Source organism: Ornithorhynchus anatinus, chromosome 2, assembly GCF_004115215.2.
Source record: "Ornithorhynchus anatinus isolate Pmale09 chromosome 2, mOrnAna1.pri.v4, whole genome shotgun sequence".
In the NCBI taxonomy this organism is placed as follows: domain Eukaryota; kingdom Metazoa; phylum Chordata; class Mammalia; order Monotremata; family Ornithorhynchidae; genus Ornithorhynchus; species Ornithorhynchus anatinus.
Genome location: NC_041729.1, coordinates 115,580,279 through 115,604,436, shown reverse-complemented (window position 1 = coordinate 115,604,436; position 24,158 = coordinate 115,580,279). Strand labels below are relative to the sequence as shown.

The 24,158-nt window shown below is 42.2% G+C and overlaps 1 pseudogene; it reads right to left on the bottom strand.

Annotated features, from left to right (window-relative positions):
* Positions 1-2,154: 2,154 nt before the first annotated feature.
* LOC100080606 overlaps positions 2,155-24,158 on the bottom strand; it is a 34,546-nt pseudogene continuing 12,542 nt past the window's right edge.

Sequence of the window (24,158 nt, the reverse complement as noted above, 5' to 3'; positions counted from 1 at the left end):
GTGGATTATCTGAGTGCTTGGGGTGGGATTAAGTATATGAGAGATGTAGCAGCTTGGCAAATTAAGGTTGGGGGATGATTTCCGGAAAGATTTGAAGATGGAATGGGTGCCATTCCATTGGCTATGTAAGAGGAGGAGGTCCCAGGCAGGAGGGCTTTAAATCACTCAAACAACTTGCTGCCTTCTTCTTTACTGTTACCTTGTTGAGATTTTTTATGGTATTTGTTAAGTGCTCACTCTAAGCAGTGGGGTAGATATAATTTATCAGTTTGGACACAGTTCCTCTCCCACATGGGGCTCACATTTATGTATGAGGGAATAAGATTTAATCCCCATTTTGAGTTGAGGAAAATGAGGCACAGAAGTTAAGTGACTTGCCCAAGGTCACTCAGCAAGCAATTGGCAAAGCCAGGATTAGAACACAGGTCCTATGACTACCAAGTCAAGTGCTCTTTTCAGGAGGACATACTATTTCTTGTTGTGGGCAGGGAACGTATCTGTCAACTCTATTGCATTGTAACCTAAATGCTTAGTACAGTGATCTGCACATAGTAGGTGGTCAAGAAAATACCACTGATTGATTGAGGGAGGAAGTGAGCATGGGGCCAATGGCTGGTGAGGTGAGAGCAAGGGACAGTGAGTACATTGGTATTAGTGGAGTAAAGTGAGTATGTTGGGTGGTAGTAAGAGAGAAACAAAGACAAGTGAAGAGAAGAGCTGATTGAGTGCCTTGAATCTGATGGAAAGGAGTTTCCAGTGGATGCAGAGATGGATGGACCACCACTGAAGGTACTTGAGGTGAAATCAATCAATCGAATTTATTGAGCCCTATGTGCAGAGCACTGTACTAAGCACTTGGGAGACTACGACATAACAGAATTAGCTGACATGACATAAGAAGCTTAAGTCTAGAACGATCTGAGCCAAATCTTCCTGATTTTTTCCTAAAAAACATCTTCTTGATCCAAGTCCTCTTCTCCACTCAAACTGCTACCACCCTGGTACAAGTTCATTCATTCATTCATTCAGTAGCATTTATTGAGCACTTACTATGTGCAGAGCACTGTACTAAGTGCTTGGAATGTACAATTTGGCAATAGATAGAGACAATCCCTATCCAATGATGAGCTCACAGCCTAAATGGGGGAGACAGACAGCAAAGCAAAACAGAACAAAACAAAACAACATCATCAAGATTCATAGAATCAAGGAGATATACACTATTCAGGTTGGACACAGTCCCTGTCTCACATGGTGCACACAACCATAATCCCCATTTTGCAGATGAAGCAACCGAGGCACAGAGAAGTGACCTGGCTTACCCAAGGCCACACAGCAGACAACTGGAGGAGCAAAAATTAGAACCCAGGTCCTTCTGACTCACAGGCCCATGCTCTATCCACTAGGTTACTCTGCTTCTTCCTACCCACATGTGCCTCACAATAGCTGGCACATAGTAAGCGCTTAACAAATACCACTATTATTATTGTTACCTGTGTTCAAGAGCGCAATTAGGGGCACTGATTCCACTCCCTGTCGCACTAACGAGAGAAGAGGTATGGTGGTTTGATGGGGATTGAAAGTCCTATGACTTTCTGACCAAGACGGGACTGGCGCCCGCTTGCAGGGGCCACCCAGGATTCAGATCAAACTCTTTCTCTAGCTCTTCCACCATTCTGTTGTTAATTAAAAAGTCACCATTCCCAGCAAGCAACACCATATCTCTTTTTTATTGAACATCAGACAACTCGGGGACCTGGACGGCCCCTCATAACTGCCAGGCCGGCGTCGCCAAGGCCTCAACCCCTGCCTTGGCTTCAGGCTTCCCGCCATGGATGCGACGCTCCCATCGGGGGATCCCCTTCTGTCTGGTTTGGCCGACCCCTTCCGGCCCAGGCAGCTGGGAGATCAGAAGCCCCCTGAGGGATGAGGACTGGGTCGAACTCGCCCAAGCCCTCAGGACGGTGCTCTGCACACACAAAGTGCTTAATAGATACCGTTACTCCTATAACTATTTGGGGGCCACAGCCCCCTGCGGCAGAAGTCAACTGGATCTTCCTGCAAAGGAGCTAGAAAATAGCTGGTCCAGGTGGGCTCTTACCCCACTGAGGAGTTGCCAACGGGCCATGGAGGAAGTGCTGGACCGGGGAATTTTTATTTTGTACAAAAGTCCTGGAAAAAGGAATTGTTTATAAAAAATAAAAGCCCGGTCTCAGGGTGCCCCGGCCCGGCTTCCTCCTTCCAATGTCCCCCAGAGCCGAGCCCACGTCCCTGTAGCTGCCCGCCCTTCCTGCTGTGAAGAAGAGCGTGTCTCTGGCCCTCCCCAAGGGCCGAGCGGTGGTCCAGAGCTCGAGCCCCGCTGCCAGGTGCCCCTCTCTGCGCCGGCCATCCAATGGCTCCTTGGGTCTGGACCGCTGCCGGTCGCCCGTAGGTTAAGTGCTGGACTCGAGCGGCCCCTGGCTTCCCCCCCGGTGGGTCCCGCTTCTGGAAGCTCCTCGTCAGCCTCTGGGCCCCAGCTCTGATTTGGGGGGCAGGTGTCGCAGCCCCGCAGCTCAATTTTCTCCTTTTCTTCAGGTGGTGCAGGTGGGACTTGGATTTTGTGTGGGCTGCCCATTCTCGGGCTCAGATGATGGTTTGGGTGCACAGCTCGCAGACGTGAAGATGTTGCTTGTTTTCCGTTCCGTCGCCATGGATACTCGGGCTCGGCGGCCAGCTGCTGTCCCTGGATAAAGCTCCGCACGATCTGGACCGCCGGTTACAGGACTGACTCCTCCCACTGGGAGACACTGGACACCTCCAAGCCATACACAGGGGGTACGCCGGGGCCAGGGTGGCTCAGGAAGCGGCTATTGACCCATTTGTTCTGCTTCCAGGCGTATCTTTTGGTCACCTGCTTCAGTGTCTCCACCCCTTTCTTTAGCAGCAGAAGATTGGTCTCAGGTGGACACTTCCCCTCGGTGATCAGGAACTCATGGAACTCCTTGAATCCAATGGACTGAAAGATCCCGTGTTGGTAATCCTGGTGATCAGCAGTGATCTTCTCCTCATTGTACCACCAGTGGAAATCCCTCAGCTCTTCCAGCAGCCTGTTGGCTAGCATGTCATCCACCCTGAGGTCCAGTCGCTGGTCTAGAACTTCCTGGTCAGCATGGAGCCAGAAGATGCACAGGTGGGGGAACCTCAGGGGGCCGCTGAGGGGAGCCGCCTTGCTCTGCCTGCTGCTGATGGAGAAACTCGCTGTGGGAGATTCCCATTTCCTCAAACACTTGCAAGCTCCTGGACAGCTTGCGTTTGTCGTGTGGGTGCAGCGTGGCGGCCCTGTCAGGGTTCCCAGGCTCAGGCGCCGATGCAGCTCTGGCCCATCCAGATTTTCCAACTCAACTTTCCTGTCGATCACCATGGCCTCATCACTGCTGGCAGATGAGGTGGGGCGGGGGGCTTCCTTGGTATCAACCAGGACCTTCCAGAGCAAGGACTAGATGTAATAGTTGGTGCCTCCCACCACAATCGGGATCTTCTCTCGGCCAAATATGTCTTCGATCAGGGCCGTTGCCTTGTTCCTGAAGTCCACCACGGTGTAATTAGTCAGGAGGGGATCCGCAAAGCTGATCATGTGATGCTTGCAGAAACTCTGCTCTTGAGGGGAGACCTTATTGGTGATGGTATCTAACCCTTTGTAAACCTGCATGGAGTCCGCGCTGACGATCTCGCTGCCGAACCTCCGGCCAAGCTGCAGCGCCAGGGTGGACTTCCCAGTGCCCGTGGCCCCAAGGACCACCACCAGCAGTGGCGGGGGTGGGGACGGGAACAGGGACCTCCGCCTGAGGCCTCGCGGCCCACCCGGCCCCACCACTGTCCCCACGGCTGCGCATCAATACCTTCACTGTGCTCCCTACTTCCAGCTTTTCTCTTTCTAGTCTACTATCCTGAACAGATTGACTTGTGTTCCTCACCAAATATGTCCCTACTCTCTCTAGAATGTAAACTCTTTCCTACCTCCTTTCAGGCAGGAAACATGTCTACCAACTCTGTTACATTGTACTTGCTCTAGTGCTAAGAACAATAGTCTCTGCACACAGTGTGCTCAATAAATAGCACTGATAAATTGATTTATTATTCCTCAAAAACCTCCATTAGTTCTCATTTCCCTCCACATAAAGCAGAACCTCCTCAAATCAGTCTCAAGAACCTCCACCAAGGTTTCTCATCTTTACCTACTACTTCCCAACTTACGCTCTTCATCTCTCCCAGGCTTATCTTCTTGCTAAACCTCACTGCCTGTGATTGACCTCATTCATAGTCGAGAAAGAAGGATGCAAGGAGAGTCACTCCTTGATGTCCCTCCCTGAATATTATACCTAACCAATCATAGAAAAGAACTAGTGAGAAAGTTGCAGGGTAGGTTAAGAATCAGGAAAGTGATATTGTTGACCATCTTGAGGCAAGAAGATAAACAGTGTGGCTTAGTGGTTAGAGCATGGGCCTTGGAGTCAGAAGGAGCTGGGTTCTAATTCTGACTGTCATGTGAGTGCTGTGGGACCTTGGGCAAATAACTTAACTTCTCTGGGTCTCAATTACCTCATCTGTAAAATGTGAATTTAGAGTGTGAACCACATGGGGGACAGGAAATGTGTCCAACCTGATTAACTTCTATCTACACCAGCACTTAGAACAGTGGCATATAGTAAGTGCTTGACAGGTTTATTATTATTATTACTAAGAAGAAGAAGTGATCTGGTGTTCCTGGGAGAGCAGTAAATAGGGAGAGTTTAAGTACTGGATTTCTGAATGGATACAGAGCTATAAAGAGGGGATTGGAGAGGATTCTTTCAAACTTTGTAGTCCAGTAGCCATTTTTATTATGCCTGAGATGCTACACAACTTTTAAATTGCAGGACACAAACTTCTACTACCCACCTGTAGCAGAGGATGATAACCAGAATCAATTTAATCAATAATGCCAGCAAAAGTAGTTATTACATGCTTACTGTGTGTAGATCATTATAGTAAGTGCTTTGATAGTACAATAGGATTAGAAGATACAATCTCTGTTCTCTAAGAACTTACAGGCTAATGAGGAAGAGGCAAAAATATATTCATAAATGAAGTAAAAATTGAAATTGGCTATGTGTTATGGGTGCTTAAGAAAATAATTGATATGGGAGTGTTGATGTTGTAGAACCTATGATCTAGGAAGAAGCAAAATTAATTTACAAGGTCTCAGAAGGAGAGGAGATATTATTTCAGAGGGGCTTCGTAGATGGGAAGAACTGGGCAGATTTGAAGGCATAAAAAGTTCTAGGCAGGAGGAAGAAGAACATTCATAATGGGTCAGAGACAAGAGAGTGAGTTTGTTAGCTTAGGATAAGCAAAAAAGAAATGTGAGTTGGAGTATAGTGAGCAAAAATAGTGAATAATTAAGCGGGAGAGAGCCAATAACTAGAGCTTGTCTTGAGTCCCTGATCCTCAATTGTAAGCTCCTTGAAGGCAGGAATCATGTCTACCAATGACTATCTTGCACTGTATTCTCTAAAGTACTGAGTATCGGGCTCTACACATATTAAGCATTCAAATAATAATGATAATAATTGTGGTATTTGTTAAATGCTTATTAGGTGCCAGTCACTGTATTAAGAGCTGAGGTGGATACAGTGAAATTGGGTTGGACGCAGTCCCTGGCCTGCATGGTGCTCACAGTCTTAATGCCCATTTTACAGATGAGGTAAGTGAGTTACAGAGAAGTGAAGTGATTTGCCCAAGGCCACACAGCAGACAAGTGGCTGAGCCAGGTTTAGAACACATGATCTTTCGACTCTCAGGCCGGTGCTCTATCTACTAACCATTTGGTTGAAATCAATGTTTAGATGTTTCTGTTTGAAGGAGAGAGCAATTGTTAGTAGAGGAAGTTTTTTTAAATTGGGGAAATGCATTCATAAATGATTCTTGGAGAAGAGACAATGAAGTTCATCAATTCATTCAATTGTATTTATCGATAGCTTACTCTGTATACAGCATTGTACTAAGTGCTTGGGAGAATACAATATAACAGTAAGCAGACACATTCCCTGCCCACAACAAGCTTATAGTCTAGAGGTAGAGACAGACATTAATATAAGTTACAGATATGTACATAAGTGCTCTGGGGCTGAAAAAGGGTGATGAATGGAGTAAGGAAGATGCAGAAGGGAGAAGGAGAAGTGGAAATGAGGGCATAGTCAAGGAAGGCTTCTGGAAGACGCATGCCTTCAATAAGGCTTTGAAGAGGGAGTGAGTAATTACCTGTCAGATACAAAGAGGGAGGGTATTCCTGGCCCGAAGTAGGAGGTGGGAAAAGAGGTCAGTGGTGAGATAGATGAGATTGAAGTACAGTGAGAAGGTTAGCATTACAGAAGCAAAGGGTGAAAGCTGGGCTGTAGGAAGAGAGTAGTAGTGAGGTGAGGTAGGAGAAGGCAAAGTGATTGAGTGCTTTTAAGCCAGTGTTGAAGATTATTTGTTTGATGCATAGCAAAATGAGCAACCACTGTAGTTCTTGAGGAGTTGGGAAACATGGCCTGAATGTTTTTGTAGAGAAATGATCCAGGCAGCAGCGTGAAGTATGACTGGAGTGGGAAGAGAAAGGAGGCAGGGAGGTCAACAAGGAGGCTGATGCTGTAATCAAGGCAGGGAAGGATAAATGATTGGATTAATGTGGTAGATGTTTGGATGGAGAGGAAATAGTGTGTTTTAGCAATGTTGTGAAGGTAGAATCAACCAGATTTAGTAATAGATTGAATAAGAGAGAGGAGTCAAGGACAATGCCAAGGTTAAGGGTTTATGAGACAGAAAAGGATGGTGAGACCATATACAGTGATGGAAAAAGGACAGGGTTTGGGTAGGAAGATAAGAAGTTTAGTATTAGACAAATTAAATTTGAAGTGACAGGAATGTCATGAGCCCTGACTCAGATTCTTGCCCTGCCTGGCCTCCCCAAGGCTACTAAGGATTCCTCTCAGCTAGGTTCCTCTTCCCCTGCTAACGTTATGGGAAATTTAGGTGTGGAATAGGATTTGGGAGGCAAGATGAAAAGGTCACTTTTCAATGCATTAATCTTATGGTGATGGCCACCCAATGGAGATTGGTGACCTTTGAGAGTTCCTGTAGAGTGAAGCAGGGTCAAGAAAAGAAATGGAAGAGAGAAAGTGGAGTCAGCAGGTGTAGGCAACTCGCTCAAGGAGTTTGGAGAGGAAAAGTAGACAGATGGAATTATAACAGGAGTGAGCCATGAGTCAGTTTTGGTTTTTTTTAAGAATGGGGAAAGACATGTAAGAGTGCAGAGTTAAAGATGTCAGGAAATGTGAAATTGCAGATGGGAGATACCTCAGGACAAGAGAGATTAAATTTAGAGTCATCTTTATATAAATTGAAGTTGAAATCCATGATCATGGATGAACTAAGCAAATCAGGGTAAAATGAGAGAAGAAAGGAACCTCGATTTACAACCATAGCTAGGATATGAAAAGTGAAGAAAGAACCAAAAAATGAAGGGAAGCCAGAGAGGTAAGGAAAGAACTAAATATAGTTGTAGGATTAAATAGTATTTGTAGGATTAAGGAACAATTTAAAAAACTGCTTCCTCAATGCTTAAAAAAAGGAAAATTCTTAATCCAGCATCACGTTGTGAGCTAGCTTCGTCATACCTGGGCTCTCTTTTCAGAGGAAATATCATGCATTCCCACAGACTCATGGCAAAGGCTAGAAGAGCATGGAAGCTAGTGTACCTGGGAAGATACGTCTCACCGAAAATTAATTTCAGTGATGAAACAGCACTGTTTCAAAAGGGCAAATAAGACCTTCCAATAGTTTAAGGAATACACATTAGAATGATGTGTTAAATGAAATAGAACAACCTATCAAGGTCACAAGCAGCTTCCTTCCCTACCTCCTGTGATATAAGAATTAAGGTCACATTGCACCCATTTGTATTTCTTATTTTCTGACTCCTCAATATGATACAGGTGTTTTATGCTGCCCTGTCTTTTTTCCATCTTCTGTCTTCTAATTGGGTTTAGCAACTTGTAGTAAGAGATGGATTGGCAGAAGGAATCACAGTGGGAGCAAAAGAAGATATTGAGGGAGAGATGAAGGGTGGCCAGATAAGATTCCCATCTTCAAAGTTCTATTAAAATAATATTCCCTTTTTCAATCCTTTATTCACCCTTTCCTCAGCCCCACAGTACTTATGTACATATCCTGAGTTGGCTGTTTTAGGAGTTGCTGAGGCCAAGACGGTCTCAGTATCTGGCCATCTATGCTGTGGGGCTTCTGGATCACAGTGCCTGAGGTTTTGGATGAGGCTGGTCCAGGCAGTATACCTAGTGTGGCAATAAACCTTGAAATCCTGGTGTTAACAGGGTTCTGATATATGAATGACTCAGTTCCTAGCACCCAGTGCTGCATAGGAAATAGGACTCACGTTGCTTGGTGTTGGATCGGGAAGGCCATAGCGGCAATTGCAAGCTAAACAACCTTCTGAAACTTTTAGAAGTTTCAGTGGTCTTCTGCTAACCCATTATCTTGTCCCTGTCACACTGAAGAAGGGGATGCTGGGAGCCTGGATGATATGGAGGCTAGGTAGCTAAAGACTAGCCAAGTCTCACCGCCCTGCTGCATCCTTTCTCTAGTAATTTCTATCCTCCTCTAGTTAAATTATTGTTTGTGACTATTGTGCTTATAAGTATAATCTCTTAAGGTCTGTACTGGCATTCATTCATTCATTCAATAGTATTTATTGAGCGCTTACTATGTGCAGAGCACTGTACTAAGCGCTTGGGATGAACAAGTCGGCAACAGATAGAGACAGTCCCTGCCGTTTGATGGGCTTACAGTCTAATTGGGGGAGACGGACAGACAAGAACAATGGCAATAAATGGAGTCAAGGGGAAGAACACCTCGTAAAAACAATGGCAACTAAATAGAATCGAGGCGATGTAAGTAAGATGACATTCTTACTTAGAAGCAGTATTGCATACTGGATACAGCATGGACCTGAGAGTCAGAGGTCAAAGATTCTAATCCCAGCTCCGCCGCTTATTTGCTCTGTTACCTTGGGCAAGTCACTTCACTTCTCTGTGCCTCAGTTACCTCATATGTAAAATGGCGAGTGAGACTGTGAGCCCTATTTGGGATAGGGACTGTTTCCAACCTGACTTGCTGGTTTCTATTCCAGCACTTACTACAGTGCATATCACATAGTAAGTGCTTAACACATACCCCAATTATTAAGCAACGTGGTTTAGTGGAAAGAGTTTGGGCTTAGGAATCAGAGGATGTGGGTTCTAATTACTGCTCTGCCATCTGTCTATGTGACCTAGGACAAGCCACTTAACTTATCTTTGCTTCAGTTAACTCATCTGTAAAACAGGGATTAAGACTGTGAGCCCCGCAGAGGATAACCTGATTCCCTTGTACCTATTTCAGTACTTAGAACAGTGTTTGGCACATAGTAAGTTCTTAACAAATACCATTATTATTATAAAAGCTTCAACTGAGCAGTCCTTTAATAACAAATTTAATATTCATTTGCATAATGTCACAGGTTTATCAGTTCCCAATGAATTGTTGCTTCTGATAAAAATCAGATGACTTCTAAGTGCTACTATTTGGACAACATGACTGCATACCAAGGAATGGAGCCTGGAGTAGCCCCTTGCCCTGTGGACAGATTAACATTACTTTAAGCAACATCAATGCAATAAACTCTCCATTCAGCTTATTTCCAGGAAGATTGAAAAACAGCATTGAGGACCTTATATATTACAGGATACAGAGTTTTGAACACCTTGATATGAGCTTCAGCGTACTATGCCAGAACTGGACTGAATCCAACTGACTCAGATAATAATAATAATGATGGTATTCTTTTAAGTACTTACTATGTCCAAAGCACTGTTCTAAGCGCTGGGGGGATACAAGGTGATCAGGTTGTCCCTCAAGGGGCTCACAGTCTCAATCCCCATTTTACAGATGAGGGAACTGAGGTACAGAGAAATGAACTGACTTGCCCAAAGTCACACAAATGACAAGTGGTGGAGCCGGGATTAGAACCCATTGACCTCTGACTCCCAAGCCCAGGCTCTTTCTGTTAAGCCACACAGCTTCTCATCCTTGATAATGATCATGTCTACCAACTCTGCTGTACTGTACTTTCTCAAGGGCTTGGTACGATGTTCTGCTGATAGTAAGCACTCAATACATACCATTGACTGAATCCTATTTTTCAGAACATCACTTGTAACAAGTTTGCAACTATGTGTTTTGCATAGAATGCAACAGAAGAATAAGGAAATGTTCTCCCATCAGCATGCTTTTGTTGGGATACAGTGAGATGCAGTGTTAGAAGAAACTGATGTGTGTGTTTGGGTGGTACTGGTACATTTTTCTTATAATGAGATTCTTCAAGAATGTAATCCTTGAGTTAGAGGAAAAATGTTTATTTGTGTGTCTATAAGTATGTGTACACACACACACATATGTATATTTAAGTATCTACATATATAAATATATATGTTACTTTTTCTTTTTCCCAGATGACACTACTATCATTAAGATCTTACCCAGACAAAAAGGTACATGTGTGGCAAAAAGTTCAGTGAACAAAACTCCCTTTCTTCTATATCATGGGCTTATCAAGATTGTTCCTCGCTCTTGGGGTATGCTTCTGTTCTGTTTCTGTTTTCAATACCACCTACTGTTGTTACAGTCATTGTGAAGTCTTTACTCTAAGAGCAAACCTCCTGAGAGTACACTGAACATAACTTAGAGAGTTGGCTTCATTTCTTCCTTTAAATCACTTATTCTGTAACACTACAAAAATAACAAATTTTGATGATGTATTGCTTAAAAAAAGTACATCATGAGAATACTGTCATTCAAAAGATGCCATCATCTAGGATAAACAGATTCAGGAGCAGATTCAGTGTAATTACAAGACAGAAGGTATATTAATGCTCCTAAGCGACAAAATTTTCATGCCAAGAATTAATATATTTTAGCTTCTCTGTGCAATGGTCTGTCAAATAAGAAGTAGCTGATGAAAATTCTACTTGAGTCACTTCACTGAGGTAATAGAATTAAAACAAAAGTAAAAAAAAATACACGCTTTATAAAAACACAAAATTTTGCTTAGATAATTTTACCAAACTTTGGAGAAAGGAAAAATCACCTTTTTTTTCCCCACTGTCTTTGAATGATTTTTTATATTTGACTTTTAGGGTGTCTTCCAAAATTGATTGTAACCATCTTATTTGGAGTTTTGACAAACACAGGAGGTGTGATTCTTTTTAACCTCTGTTAAATACCTTGTCTTAGTACAAATCAAAAGAGGAGTAAGAACTGTCAGAAAATACTTAACTGGCTCTGTTTGTCCTAATGTCACAAAAGTTTTTCAGGCCCCTACAACACTGTAGCTAACCTTGGTACTCTGACAACGTTTAATGTCACTTTCTATGCTCCTAAAATTATTACTGGGGTAACACTAAACACAGAGGAGAATTTGGCACATTGACATCTGGGTATTTCCATTTTATTCTGTTTGAAGGGAGATTAGACTGTGGCCAAGTCCTGAAAATACAGGTTTCTGGATGCTGTTGCATCCTTGCTAATGTGTGTTGGCAAATATCACAATAGTTTGTATTCAAATACTGTAATTCACTCAAGTGCTGATATCCCTTTAGCCTGAAGCACTAAGTGGTTGGAAAGGGAATGGAATTATAAAAGACATTTCTGAAAATCTACTGGAATCAGAAAATGAAACCTTTTATAGACAGTAAATTCTATTTTCTCCTGGGAAATTTATATTAGGAAATATCCTTCAAATTATTATCAATATCCATTTTCAAAGATTAAACATATTTCTTTTGACCACATTGATTATAGATTATGGACCCTCTGAGAATTTTCAAGTAGTTCATGATTATTCCACATTGCAAATGGCTGAACAACTTCAATGTCTACCTGAAGGCATACTGAATACAAAATGGAAGAAATGAAGATCTTGGTTTTTATCTGTTATTTCCTTAGGAAAAGTCCACATCATGAATTAAAGCTCTGAGACTTGCATGATTTCAACTTCCTCCCATTTTGCATCTAAAATTCAGGGAGTTCAGATTAATAGATATCCAAATACAATTCACTGTCTTAACATTGTATATTATCTGATGGGGTCTCAGCCTCATACTGACCATCACATTGCTTCAGAAAACTTTTGATCCATATTATCTGCCTGTAGCAAACACCAAATATTAAAATCCAGTTTATCTGTTTAAAAAAAAAAATAAAACCTGCACTCACACACTCTATAGGAAATGAATTGAAAGGAAGGTGTATACAATTAAATAGACAAGGAAAAGAAATACAAGGACAAATTAATATCCCATTTGAAATGTGCAATATTTGTGGGGTGTAACATGACATTTCAGTAGCTGAAATACTGCCAAGGTAGTAATGTGTATATATAAAACAGTTCACCAATAAAGCATGTTTTCAATATGTTTTGGGTAGACTGCTATTGGAGTATAAGGGAAACATTTTCGAACAGCATGCAGTAGTAGTGTTAGTCAAGGTGTGTGGCAGTGTAGCTCAGTGGAAAGAGCCTGGGCTTGGGATTCAAAAGTCATGGGTTTGAATCCCGGCTCCGCCACTTGTCAGCTGTGTGACTGTGTGACACACTTGTCAGCTATGTGACTGTGGGAAAGTCACAACTTCTCTGTGCCTCAGTTACCTCATCTGTAAAATGGGGATTAAGACTGTGAGCCTCAGATGGGACAATCTGATTATCCTGTATCTACCCCAGCACTTAGAACAGTGCTCTGCACATTGTAAGTGCTTAACAAATACCAAGATTACAACATGTGTTTTCTTACAGTCGGCATCCTTCAAGCAGTGGGTGAACAACCATAACTGTAAATTAACTTACACTTTGGGCCTTAATTTCACTGATTTTTAAGCAGAGCTGTTCTTTGGAGTTTAAGACTGATGTTACCAATGGTGACACTTCACCAAGGTGGGATAATATTCAAAAATGAATACAGAGTCATCTATTTTATTCAAGTTATGTGAGTGAAGGGATTATTTTTAATTCTGCATTTTGGTACCTCAAACTGCTTGAATCAACTATCTGAGAAAGATACTAGGGTTCTCCAGTTAAACAAACACTTTATAGGAGAACTGATTTTACAAGGCAAGTATAAAGTGGGATATATTCTGTGTAAAAATCCATGCATAACACCTACCCATAAACTTCATTTCTACAAGTAGAATATAGATGATGCTTCCCAGTACTTAGGAAAACTTTACTTTATAAAGTATAGAATCATCATCAAATACCATGCATATTGTTTTTATGGTTTATGTTATAAACTCCGCAATTTTCTTCAGGCCAGGGATGTGCTGCTGCTGGGGTCAGAGGTCAGTTCTCCGAAAAGAGCTGGCTCTGGCCTTGGGAGGAAGAGGCTGCCTGAGGCTCCCATAGTGAGCTGGGTTATAAGAGCTCCTGGGCTACACGATCTTGGAACTGGGTCTTGGGAATGAGCAAGAGAGAATAAAAGACAGACACAAACAACAGTTTGAGCGGGGAAAGATCAGACGGTCCTCTCCTGCAGCGGCCAAGGCTGCTGCCGGGACAGCCTGGAGTCAATAGGTGGCCATGGCTTTGTAGACCCAGTAGTCCCACCTGCCATCAAGAAACCTGTTGATCTGTGCCCCCAAAACACCCTCCAAGCCCTAGGCCTGGTCACCTGAGGGACTCGGGACTGTTCCATCTGGGAACCCACTAACAGGAGAGAGATGGGGTTCAAGACAGGATAGATATCTGTTGCCTCACTAACAATAACCAAAAGGGCACAGGTCTAGTAGTCCAGGGAGCTGAATCCTCATTCCAACTCCACCCCTAGCTTTCTGTGGAGTCCAGGCCAGCTGCTTAACCACTCTGGGACTGGTTAAGCTCATCCCTGTAACTTTCTAAAATTGTTCATATAGCCATGATCTCACTTCATCCCCACCCCAGATGGATAGTGTGAAGATGAACTGAAATTGTGGACATGGGAGCACTTTCTTGAAAATAACAAAAGAGTTCTCTACAAATTCAAGGTACTAATAATAATAACATTACTGATATTAGAGGGACAGTGAGGCCTAGAGAAGCCCCAACCTGGGAGTCAGGAGAAATGAGTCAGAGGTCATAAATTCTAATCCCAGCTCTGCCACTAGTCAGGTGTGTGACTTTGGGCAAGTCACTTAACTTCTCTGTGCCTCAGTTACCTCATCTGTAAAATGGGGATTAAGACTGTGAGACCCACGTGGGACAACCTGATTACCTTGTATCTACCTTGAAGCTTAGAACGGTGCGTGGCACATAGTAAGCACTTAGCAAATACCATTATTATTATTATTCTAAACCCAGATACACCAACTGCCTGTTATATGACCTTGAGACAGTCACTTTATTTTTCTGGGCCGCAGATTTCTAATCTGGAAAATGGGGATTCAATTAGCCTGTTCTCCCTACTACCTAGACTATAGAACAGGGACTGTCTGCCCTGATTACCTTGAATCTATCCCATCACTTAGAGCAGTGTTGGACACATAGTAAGCACTTTAAACCATGATGATGACGATGATGATAATATGAAATGTGTATCTTCAATATGAATTATTTTATCAATTCAAGAAGTTCTTGAATAAGTGAGTAAAATAGTGCAGTCCTGTTTTACTGCATTTTAAGGACCACCACCTTAGAATTGGCCAGAACAGTGACTGAGATGATAGGAGTTACATGGGAGGAGCTGGGATGCCTACTGGGTAAATGGACAAACAGTAAGAACTCAATAAATGATTGAGTGAAACAGACCTGCCTGTAGCTCATGTGGCTACTTGAGGGAAGGCATCTAAAAAAATCTTCAAACTATAGCTTCCCCTACCAGCTTCCTTTATAAGTCACAGAGCAATTTTTTTATTTTAGTAACTCATAGCTTGACAAGGGCATCTTCTCTATGTACCACTGTTCAACGTCAAAATCATTCAGTGATGAAACTTCCATTTTATAATATTGGAGGTAGCATCATTGATTACAGATATGATGTATGGGTATACAGAGTAGATACAAGATATTCAAATCAGAAACAGTCCCAGCCCTATATGGGACTCTCAGTCTGAGAAGTGAGGCCCAGAAAGTTTAGTTAAATTTCCCAAGGTGATGAAGTTTGCCAGTGTCAGAGCTATGACTAGAACTTGGGTCTCCCACAACTCAGTTTTATGCTGTTTCTACTAGCCCTTGCTACTTCCTTGACAGATCTTGATTTAGGTACTCGGACAAAAATTTTCATTGTCTGAACATTCATTCATTATCCATGGGATTTTCACCACCGTCTTTTCCTAACCTATCCACTGCTCAATGGTTATTTTATTGTAACATGGCTACAATAGCACCCTCATTTTCCTGAAACACACTAACTTGGCGCCCTTTGCAGCATTAGTGGCACTGTGGAAAGAGTACTGGATTGGGAGGTAGGAGACCCAAATTCTAATCTCAGTTCCACTTTAAAAAAAAAAAGGTATTTGTTAAGTGCTTACTATGTTCCAACCACTGTATTAAGCACTGGGGTAGATACAAGATAATGGGACACAGAGAGCACAAAGTCCCTGTCCCACATAGGGCTCACAGTGTTAATCCCCATTTTACAGATTAGATAACTGAGACACAGAGAAGTTAAGTGACTTACTTAAGGTCACAGCAAACAAGTGGTAGAGCTAGAATTAGAACATTCATTAATTCAATCGCATTTACTATGTGCAGAGCACTGTACTAAGCACTTCGGAAAGTACATTACGGCAATAAAGAGTGACAATCCCTGCCCACAACTAGCTCACAGTCTAGAGGGTGGGTGGCAAGGTGATGGCGTGCAGAGCACTGTACCGAGCACAGGGGAGAGTACAATGCAGGTAGTAGACAACTTCCCCACCTTCACACTGGTACTCTTTCTTCACCCCCTCTTTCAACTCCAACTGCAGTTATGTCCATACCCAAGATTTATATTAACATCTGTCTTCCCTTCTAGACCGCAAGCTCATTGGGGAGGAGGGGCCTGTCTATAAACCTTGCTATAGTGTCCTCTCCCAAGTGTTTAGAACAGTGCTCTGCACACAATAAGCACTCAATAAATAGAACAGGCAGCCCGCTTCTCCACCCCAAGGAATTTACAGTCTAAAATCCTGAGATGGAGCTTGAAGGCTTCCCCCCATCCCCCCCAATATGAGGGCAGAGGGGACAAGGAAGTGCCCAAGGGAGAGCTGGGAGACGGGAGAAAAAGATTCATTCATTCATTCAATAGTATTTATTGAGCGCTTACTATGTGCAGAGCACTGTACTAAGCACTTGGAATGAACAAGTCGGCAACAGATAGAGACAGTCCCTGCCGTTTAACGGGCTTACAGTCTAATCAGGGGACTCAGAGATGAACCAGCCGGGTGCCTGGGGCTAAGGGAGCAGGGTGTAGGGTCAGAGGTCAACCCCGAGGGGACTCATTCGTTCATTCAATCCCATTTATTAAGCACCTACTGCGTGCAAAGCACTGTACTAAGAGCTTGGGAAAATACGCTCAAAGAGGAGATCTCAACCGCTCCTCCCATCCTCTTCCCAGGCTCTGCCTTGGCTCTTGCACTTGGTGCCCCTGCTGACCCTGCTCAAGGTGCTGGTTTTGGGAGCAGAGACCACTTCCACCTCCACAGTGGTTCTGCTCCTGGTGCTGCTGCTCCTCCTGCTGGGCCTCACCCTGACCTGGCACTGCCTTGGCCATAATTCGGAAGGCCACTACCACCCCACATGGCTGGGCACCAAGGCCCTCTACTGGGCACACCAACCTGGCAGGGATCACGCTGGATCGGGTCTGGTGTCGGCGGGGGGGGGGGAGCACAACAGGAGATGGTTGCCCGGCAGCAAGGAGCTGGGGAAGGGGGATGATGATGACGACTAGGAGGAGGAGAACATGGCAGGGGCAGCGGAGGCAGAGGCTGGGAGGACCAGGGGCCAGTAGGCAGTGCGGGGGTCCTTCTGAGTGATCTGCATGCTTTCTTGGGCAGCACGGTCCGGGAGGCCTTGGTTGGGGAGGGGACCAGGATGGTGAGCAACCACGGCCCAAATGTCACGATGCTGTAGGTCCCGTGACCACCCCCAGCCATACTCAGGACTGTGCTTTCTTGCCCTCCCTCTGCCCCGGAATAAACCATCTCTTCTCCAACACCAACTGCTCTAGGTGCATCTATCCACCCGCCTGCGCTGAGTGGATGAGACGCCCCCACACTGCCCTTTCCCACTGTGACCCCAAACTCCCACATTCTATCCACTGGGTGGTGCTGCAGAAGAGTTCTGCTATGTGACCTTGGGCAAGTCACATCACTTCTCTGTGCCTCAGTTACCTACCTCATTGGCAAAATGGGGCTCAAGTCCGTGAGCCCCACGGGGGTCAGGGACTGTGCCCATCCCAATTCACATGTATCCATCCCAGTGCTCAGTACAGTGCCTGGCACATAATAAGCACTTAACAAATAACATGCTGAGAAGCAGCATGGCGCAGTGGAAACAGCATGGGCTTTGGAGTCAGGGCTCATGAGTTCGAATCCCAGCTCTGCCACTTGTCAGCTGTGTGACTGTGGGCAAGTCACTTAACTTCTCTGTGCCTCAGTTCCCTCATCTGTAAAATGGGGATTAAGACTGTGAGCCCCACGTGGGACAACCTGATTCCCCTGTGTTTACTCCAGTGCTTAGAACAGTGATCTGCACATAGTAAGCGCTTAACAAATACCAACATTAATTAATTAAATACTCTTATTATTATTTTCATTAGAGGAGAAAGGAAGGGAGGCGGAGTTGTTTGCCTGTCCCTTTGGTCCCTCACCCGGAAAAGAAGGCTGGGACAGCCAGGGATGTCAAATATAATTCCCAGAGTTGCAGCAACAGCAGCACAAGCACCCCCAAACCCATAAAGCCCCCACACAGCAGCCCCGCCCCAGTCCCACAGTCCTCCAGGCAGGGTGTCAGCTTGGCCCGGGCTCCTTAGGGGGTGCAGTGCCTTCACCCCTTCTTGGCCTTAAACACAGTTTGGTCCTCTAATTCCCAGGATCATGTTCTTTCCACTAGGTCATGCTCCTTCTCATTTACCTGTTGTGAAATCTTGATCAAATCATTTAACTTTCCTGAGTCTCAGTTCTTTCATCAGTAAAATGGGAAAAAAAATTTACCATTTTCTCTCTCCCTTAGACTGTGAGCCCTTCATGGGGCAGATCCTTTGCCTGAGCGAATTTAATTTTATCTATCTCAGCACTTAGTACATAGTGCTTAATAATTATCCAATATTATTATTTTTGAAATGGATACAAAAACTAGGCTTGGAATGCAACTTGATGTTTCACTTCTTAAGAATTTCCATCCTGCAACATATGATATTTTTTATGTTAATTACTACAAAAGGTCAAAATGACAAAGTACTAAATTGAAATAATGAACCTGAACTAAATTGCCTTTGCTAGATCAGAAATGAGAAGAGTAGATGATAGCACAATACCGTACAGCTTCTGTATGATGCTTTGAAGTAAGGAATGGCAAACAAGGAAGCCAAAAGAAACATTTTAAACATATAATTAAGCACAACTTCATATAATGTTGCTTGGTTGTGAAAACTGTGGCCCTAGCAACAGTGTGGCAATGAGCAATGGAGTAATTCAGTAACTCTCTCAGACAGATGATTCAAAACGTCTAAGATAGAAAAATGCAGAATTGAAAATGATCTCTTCACATTTTGCTTAAAAATCAGTGAAAATAAGGCCCACAGTGTAAACTTATTTACAGTATTCAAGTGTGTTAAATAGAATTTGAACTGAATTGTACTGTATAATTCATTTCCTTAAATGATCTTTTTGTGATTGATGAATCTTATCTATTTTGGTTATTTTTCCAGTAATAAACCAAACTTAAAATGTGAGTTTTTGTTTTTTTAATTCCATCAGTACAATATTTAAAACTTACTTAATGAGATTTGATAAAAACATCAGATAAGGATGTACTACATAATTAAACCTCAATAACTATTTCTAACAACCATTTAATGTTTAGGCTGACAGCAACAATTGCCTCATTAAATCTACATTTAATCCTTGTTAAAAATAATTTGAATTGTGTTATTTAGAACTCTTTAATCTCAAAAGTATATTTAGGTAATACAAGGAATATAAAGGGCAAAAACAGTTTAGTCACACATAATCTAAACAATTGTACTCCCTTTAGTTAGTTACTGTACTCAAAGTAAACTTGTGCCATTACAGATTCATTAGAAATATTCTTCTGCATTATAGACAAGGACAGAAGAAGTAATAGTGTTTATAGCAGGAGCATCACGTACACAAGTTCCATGCTATTAATGTTGCTACATGGACTTCATATTGTGTCTCAAATGGGCATTCTCAGTCCACCAGGGATATTACTGAAAGCCAAAAATAAATGGATAAAAATAAAATCTTGTTAAAAAAAAGTGAATTATATTATTCATTGAAAGGATATATATGGGTTGGGTACAGCCATCTTCCAAAAGAAAAAGAATGAGATTTAGTATAGATCTACACAGAAATTGAGAGATTTCTTGTTCCAAAAGAAACATTATTTGAAAAATCATATAACAACAGCATTAAATTGATACAGCCATCCTTTGATTATTGAAATATTGGTTATTGGTTTTGGTAATTTCCTTTCCCCTTCTTTGTTCCCTGTCTACCTGAGGAAATGTTCTTTCAACACACTTCCCAGAAGATGTTCAGGGCAGAGAGTAGAGGTGAAATTTAAATTCAGCCATTTGACAGTTTCATTTTACTTTCTCGAGGTTAAGTATAGCACTTGCTTAATAAATGCCATTATGATTACAAGTATAAAATTACTTCCAGTAGAATGGTAAACAGGATTTGTGAACTGCAGGTGATGGTGGATGATGAATAGCTGAGAGGTCTCAGATTGGACAGATTGGAAAAAAATTGAAAGGGCAGCTTTTAAGTTTTTGCCTATTCTCATTGTCTTTCCCCGAGTTTTCCACCACCTTGCCTTCTTTCCACTGCCTCTGATAATGTTTTCTGAATAATTCTGAAGGTTTCAAAGTGCTAGCCTCATCATTAGGTGAGCTATGTTTTTCCTATGTTAGGATCTGGGGAGGTAGGTGGATTCTCGTCTCCAAATTGAATCTGAGGTTGAGTGTCTATATTCCAATAAATCAGGAGCAAGGAAAGCTAGTGCTTATCATTACAAAGGGAAATTTCATCATGATTCAATTAATATGGCATTACAGACTCCATTGGTCATAATCAAAACGCACCCACAACCGGAAAAGGTAAATTATCAGGATTGAATTAGTAGGACAAATGGAAAGCATGCAGGACAATATATTGAAGGAAAGGTTTTCAGTGCAATTATCTACTACAGCTACTGAACGTATTTGAGACTAACAGATCATACACATCTAGATTAGGCTAGTTAGAGAAAACAAAGAGTAGGCTAAAATAATCTCCAAAATAATTCATCTCACCCTTTTCATCCTAAATATAGCTTGGAGAGAAATAATATACCACATGAATTGGTCCTGAGAGACCAGGACCTGAGCCACATCTGTTCACATCTTATTTTGCTCAATCCTTACCACAGCTCAGAGGATAGATGAGATCTGACCCTACTGACTAAACTCCAGTTTCTCCAGAATATTTTAAATGAATAAATATCTGCTTTACCTAGGGAGTAACCTCATGTGCGACAGAGACTGCCACTTCTCTGCTTCTGTGAACTTTGGCGATTCACAACTTCTCTATGCCTAAGATTTCTCATATGTAAAATGAGGATTAATATCTATGCTGCTCCCCCCTTAGACTTCAAGCAAAATGTGAGACAGTACCTGTGTCTGATATGGTTATTTTTTCCCTACCTCTGTGCTTAGTATGCTGGTTGGCACGTGGTGTTTTATAAATATCATCATCATTATTAGTAGTAGAGTACAGTATAATAGAGTTAACTAGACATTTTCCCTGCTCACGATGAGCTTACAGACTTTTGGATCAGACAACACCCAGATCAAAGAGGAAATGGAAGTACACAGATCCACAAAGTGACTTTACATTAGGCACCAAATATTCCTGCCAAGATAGTAAATTGAGACACCAAATAAGAGCAAGTGGGATGTAAAATTACAAGTATGAGATATGGGGAAAAATACATAAAAATTAGGCAGAAGGAGCTAATCTTTACATTTTGTGATGAGCAAATCCGATTCCACCTTTAGATCTTGCATTATTGATCTGAAGTATGAAGAATGTCTGTTGCACTGAGACACAAGATATGACCAGTACAGTTGTATTCACTGGACAACTTTCAGAGGAATGAGAATTATTTGGAAGGAACACAAATGGGAAAGTAGGTTAGGAAAATAAAGCTATTCACTTATTTACTGCATGTCTAAGTTTAGGCAAGTTGTTCTAATCAAGGTTTTGTTTTTCGGGTTTTTTTTAACCAATAAATCCCTAATGTTCACTCTATAAACATTGATAATTATTACATCTGCGCAAATATTGGGATAGATGCTAGATTATGAGATTGGATCTTTTTCCCTTTTTTACAGATGAGGAGAACTGAGGTCCAAGTAGGTCAACTGGTCAAGGGCACCCATCAAGTGAGGGCAGAGCTGATCCTAGAACCTGGGTCTCCTGACTCCCAGTTCCATGCTAACTGCTAACCAGGTATCTCTGGTTCCTGGGTGGTTATATTCCAACCAGTGTGTTTGAACAGGAAAAAAGACCCAGGCAGATAGAATGTCCTGTAGGAGGAGAGACTGGCCAAACCTACTACATCTAATAGCAGCAGCTTCTTTCAGGTAGGAATGTTCTAGCTGCCACCTTGTTGTTCCACTTTCTTTGAGGGGGTTACTTTTTTGAGTAATTTAAGTACTGGTGGCCTAATTTTAAGGACTTCAGGTATTGTCCTCCTAAAGAGTTAGAAGAGGATACATTAATAAAATAAAGTAATGGGAAGCAACAATTTTAAAGTTAAGTGCTAAGGAGTGAGGTAATGGGATAACTTCTTAAGTCACTAAGGATGTGAACTTAAGTTCATAGGTGACACAAATAGGGGGATGAGATGAAAAATTATTCATAGAAGGCTTCATGGAGGAGATGTTATTTCCAAAGGGCTTTTGAAGATAGGTAGAGCACTGGATTTGAAAGGGGAGGAGGTTCCAGGCACAATAGAGTGTGTGAGCAAGAAGTTCGTGTGTGTGTGTGTGTGTGTGTGTGTGTTTTGGGGGGGGGTTGGGGGGAGAAAAGAAAGAGAAAAGTTACAGTGAGGCACTGTGAGTAGGTTGGCATTAGACGAATGAAGTATATGGGCTGGGTGGTAGTGGGAAACTAGTAAGGGTAAGTAGGAGGAGAGAGCTTATTATACTGGAAAATCTGAATTAAAAGAATGGCACAGTGCTGTGTGTAATCCTACATACCTTGGTGCCCCAAATTCCTGTATCTATACAATTGTTCTTATTCAGCCTGGAACTAAATTTATCTGCCCATGGAGAGCTGTTATCCCAATATGTAATAATTGTGGTATTTGTTAAATGTCAGGCATTGTACTAAGAGCTGAGGTGGATACAAGTAAATCCTGTTGGACACAGTCTTTGTCACACAATAGGTTCACATCTCAATCCCCATTTTACAGATTAGGTAACTGAGGTATGGAGAAGTGACTTGCCCAAGGTCACACAGCAGACAAGTGACAGAGACAGGATTAGAACACAGGACCATCTGTTTCCCAAGCCCGTATTCTATTTACTATGCCATGCTGCTTCTCATTTGTGTCCTATGTAGAAGCAGCGTGTCTCAGTGGAAAGAGCATGGGCTTTGGAGTCAGAGGTCATGAGTTCGAATCCCGGCTCTGCCACTTGTCAGCTGTGTGACTGTGGGCAAGTCACTTAACTTCTCTGGGCCTCAGTTACCCCATCTGTAAAATGGGGATTAAGACTGTGAGCCCCATGTGGGACAACCTGATTCCCCCGTGTCTCCCCCAGCGCTTAGAACAGTGCTCTGCACATAGTAAGCACTTAAGAAATACCAACATTATTATATTTCTTTGTTTTTTAAATTACATCTTGCACAATTTTATATATGTACTAGTTAGGGTAATCTATTTTCAGATAAACTCAGAGAATTATGCATTTTTTCAACTTACTTTTTGTTAACCTGAACCAAATATTATTTGGTAATTATATACATTTCCCAAAACAATGAACCAAGTCATATCTCTGGACAGAAAAATAAGAAATCAGAATCCTGGAGTTTCTACCAGGGTAGTTAGCCTGAGGGAGCCAGATACACTTTTTCCACTCTTCAACACCTATTTTTCTTCTACCATTGAGGAGCTATATTCTGTGTACCAAAGGTTCTTATTTCCAGGCCTCTCTCTTTCTGAATGGGGTGCAATTATTTTCCTCAGTATTTGAAATGTTGTGCTTCCCTGGTTTTACCACTCAGTAAAGAATAAACATTCTCTGCCTCTTGAGATTTTTCTTAACACTTTGCTTTTTGTCCTAATCTTTACAGTATGAACCCATCCATGAAGAACTCAGGGCAAGAAGTCTGATGTTTTTCCAGTACTTTTATTATTATTATTATTCTTATCTTCCATTTAGGTTCAGTAAACTATTCCTATAAGCATTTATCATGATTCTCTAATGATCTCTTGGCAAGTATTATACTGTTATGGGCAAATATACTCATTTCATACTTTTGCCTTAATGAGCTGTGAACACTTTAATGATCTGGGCTTAGTTCTGCATGGTGCAGTTCTGCCCCAAGTAACCTTTCAGAGTTCTTTGTGAAATAATGGACAAATATTCCTCCTTTTCACATTTGCATTAATGATGTGAGACTTTGCTTCATCAGCTTCATAAGACCTATAAAGATAAGTTTAAAGGAAAATGTTTGGCACATGTTTGGCAAAAGCAATGTTTACTGGAGATTATTTGCAATTTACCAACCTAGAGATTACTATTTTCCTTGATCATTTCAAGAAATCCTTATGGAACAGTGCAATCTCTATGTAACTTAATCATGAAGAT